At 37.1% G+C, this 3,977-nt stretch overlaps 1 pseudogene; it reads left to right on the top strand.

The window, feature by feature from the left end:
* The first annotated feature begins 1,251 nt into the window (after window positions 1–1,251).
* LOC114054175 lies at window positions 1,252–2,049 on the top strand (annotated as a pseudogene).
* The last annotated feature ends 1,928 nt before the right edge of the window (window positions 2,050–3,977 follow it).

Raw genomic sequence — 3,977 nt, forward strand, 5'->3', positions numbered from 1 at the left:
ATGAATTCTGGAGCATAGAACCAAAAACAGGATGGCGTGAAACAATTTTCTAGTCCGAGACAACTTAGAAGGTCAACAGGGACAGTCTATCTCACTGAGGTGAGAGTGGAGTGCAGTCCAGCACATGCCATGCTCTTGAAAGCTAGCTGCAGGCCTTGAGGGTGTGTGTGTGTGACTGAATCAGCATGTGGCTTCCAAAGCTCTCAGCACACAGAGGTAAGGTTGTTGGACAACTAGTCAGAAGGAGGTGACAGAGGACCCTTCACTTGCACTGGGTGCAGGCCTCTGTTGCATTGCCAATATGCAGGTCTTCACCACAGTCCCAGAGAAAGAAGGAAGACTAGCACACTAGAGCCTGTGGCTTCAGGGATACAGGAGCCCTGGTTACAGTTCAGGGTAGAAAAGAATGATTGTGGTCACTCACAGACAAGAGCACAGGACAGGAGAGCAGTGACCACACTTCTCCTCAGATCATACCACCTTAGAAGAACTGAAAACTTAGAAGACCCCCAGAACTAGCTTTGAAAACTGCAACACACTAAAACTGAAGCTTTGGACAATGCTCCCACAACCCCAAGAACAAAGCCCGACTTTAGCATAAAGGTAAAAGTCAATAAATAGGCTGAAAAAATGAGCAAATAACAAAAAAAAAATAGAACTTGACCACAGAAAGTTACTATGGTGATAGAGAAGGTCAAAACACGAACACAGAAGAAAAGAACAATTTCAAAAGAGCTACATGCAAAGCCTCAAAGAAAAATGTGAATTAGTCTCAGGTCCAAAAAGAATTCCTAGAAGAACTCAAAAAAGGATTTTGAAAATCAAATGAGAGAGAGAGGAAAAATTGGGAAAAGAAATGACAGTGATGCCAAAAAAAAAATCATGAAAAAACAGCAGCTTAGTAAAGAAGGCACCAAAAATACTGAAGAAAACAACATCTTAAAAAAACAGAATAGGCCAAATGGTAAAAGTGGCATAAAAAACCAATGAAGAAAAGAATTCATTAAAAAGTAGAACTGACTAAATGGAAAAGGACATTGAAAAAAAGCTCACTGAAAAAAATAATTCCTTAAAAATTGGAATTGGACAAGTGGAAACTAATGACTCCATGAGACATCAATAAACAATCAAAATCAAAAGAATAGAAAAATAGAAGAAAATATGAAATATCTCATTGTAAAAATAAATTGCCTGGAAAATAGATCCAGGGGAGATAGTTTAAGAATTATTGGCTTTTGGCTTTCAGAGCAGGATCATGGAGGTGGGCAAGAACAAGCACCTCACCAAAGGTGGCAAAAAAGGAGCCAAGAAGAAAGTGGTTGATCCATTTTCAAAGAAGGATTGGTATGATGTAAAAGCACCAGCTATGTTCAACATTCAAAATATTGGCAAGACACTGGTTACAAGGACCCAAGGAACAAAAATTGCTTCTGATGGTCTCATGGGTCAAGTTTTTGAAGTGAGCCTTGCTGATCTGCAGAATGATGAGGTTGCTTTTCATAAATTCAAGTTAATTATTGAAGATGTTCAGGGTAAAAAATTTTTGACTAATTTCCATGGAATGGACCTTACCCGGGACAAGATGTGCTCCATGGTCAAAAAGTGGCAGACCATGATTGAAGCCCATGTTGATGTAAAAACTACCAATGGGTACTTGCTCCTCCTCTTTTGTGTTGGTTTTACCAAAAAGCACAACAACCAGATCAATAAGACTTCTTATGCCCAGCACCAACAGGTGTGTCAAATTTGTAAGAAAATGATAGAAATCATGACCCAAAAGGTGCAGACAAATGACTTGAAGGAAGTTGTCAATAAACTAATTCCAGACAGCATTGGAAAAGACATAGAAAAGCTTGCCAGTCCATTTACCCTCTCCATGATGTATTTGTCCGAAAAGCCAAGATGCTCAAGAAGCCCAAATTTGAATTGAGAAAGCTAATGGAACTGTATGGTGAAGGCGGTGGCTCTGGAAAACCTTCAGGAGATGAAATGGGCACAAAAGTAGAAAGGGCTGATGGTTATGAATGACCAGTTCAAGAATCTGTCTAAGAACTTTTAAAGATTGAAAAATAAAAATTTATCATTGTGAAAAAAAGAATTATTGGACTACCTGAAAGCTGTAATCAAAAATAGAGCCTAGATATCAGCTTTCAAGAAATTATCAAGGAAAACCTCCCTGATATCCTAGAACAAGAGGGTAAAATAGAAATCAAAAGAATCTATCGATTGCCTCCTGAAAGAGATCCCCAAATAAAAACTCCCAGGAATATTATAGTCAAGTTCCAGAGCTCTTTGGTCAAGGAGAAAATATTGCCAGTATCCGGAAAGAAATTATTCAAATTTTAGGAAGCCACAATAAGGATAACACAAGATTTAGTAGCTTCTACATTAAAGGAGAAGAGAGCTTGGAATATGACATTCCAGATGACAAAGCATCTAGGATTACAACCAATAATCACCTACTCAGTAAAACTGAGCATAATACAGCAAGAGAAAAAAATGACTAATGAAATAGAGGACTTTCAAGCATTCCCGATCACAGGACCAGAGCTGAACAGAAAATTTGACTTTCAAATATAAGATTCAAGAGAAGCACAAAAAGGTAAACAGGAAAGAGAAATCATAAGGAATTTAATAAGGTTAAACAATTTACAGAAGTAATATATAGTTAGAGATACAGATATACACAAAGGGTATGGTTGTGAGTTGGATATAACGGAATTATTATCTAAGAAAATAAAATTAAGAGGTGAGAAAGAGGGAGGGATAGCATAGGATAAATTATCTCACATAAAAGAAGTACAAAAGAGCTAATACAGTGAAGGGGAAGATGGACGGGGAGAGGGAGGAGGGTGGCCTTATTGTCCAGAACCATGTCCAGAAATGCAGTTCTCTTTGTGACTTTTTCCCTCTTTTGAAGAAAATAAAGAGGCAGCAAACACATCAGATGTTCCACTTTTTATAAATAAAAAGCTTCAATGTATGTATAGATAATATAAATCCCCTATCATTTTGCTATGCTTCCATGCCAGGTTTCTGATCTATTTCCTGAATGTTTCATCTCTTTCCTTCTCTCCAGGTTTTTTAGTATAGTCTCATTATAAGTTCACTTATGCTTCATTGAACTTCATTGATCTTCACTTAAATGTTCCTCACTTTTTCCCTCTGGCTTCTCAATTTCCTCATATGAATATATTTTCTTAATATATAATCCTATTCTATCTCACCCTAATCTGTTCTGTTCCTTTTAAATGAGATTTACCATTCATAGTTATATTCCAGTCACTAGCCCCATCCCACAAAGCCTTCGATGTATTAATCAATCAATTAACAAATACTTATTAAGTGCTTATTCTGTGCCAGTGGTTGAGTGGATAGAGCACTGGGCCTAGAGTCACGAAAACCTGAGTTCAAATGTGACCTCAGACACTTACTAGCTCTGTGATCCTAGGCAAGTCATTTAACCTCTGTTTACTTTAATCCACTGGAAAAGGAAATGGCAAACTACTCCAGTATTTATGCCACGAAAACCTCATGGATAGTATTCACATGCTATGGTCCACAGGATCACAAACAGTCAGATACAACTGAATGACTGAGCAACAAATTCTGTGCCAGGCACTGTGGTAAGGGTTGGCTATTTGAGATTCACTTTGCCTTTATTCATTAGAATCACTAGTTCACCTTACTTGTAACCCATGGTTCATGTACGTGTTTGTGGGCATCTGAGTTAATCAATTCTATTCCTTTTCAGATTCAATCAACTGGGAATTATTGACCTTTGTAACGCTATTCTTCCTATATTGTAGCTCCTATTCTATCACATAAAGATAGAGATTTCTAGATATCTATGTTTATCTAGAAATCTCTATCTATAATAGATATAATCTATATAATTACTATCTAATATAATTTCTTTTTTGTTATTGTCCAATCATTTCAGTTGGGTTCAATTGTTCATGATCCCATTTGGGGTT

This window comes from Vombatus ursinus, unplaced genomic scaffold (assembly GCF_900497805.2).
Source record: "Vombatus ursinus unplaced genomic scaffold, bare-nosed wombat genome assembly UNPS02014812.1, whole genome shotgun sequence".
NCBI classification, from domain to species: domain Eukaryota; kingdom Metazoa; phylum Chordata; class Mammalia; order Diprotodontia; family Vombatidae; genus Vombatus; species Vombatus ursinus.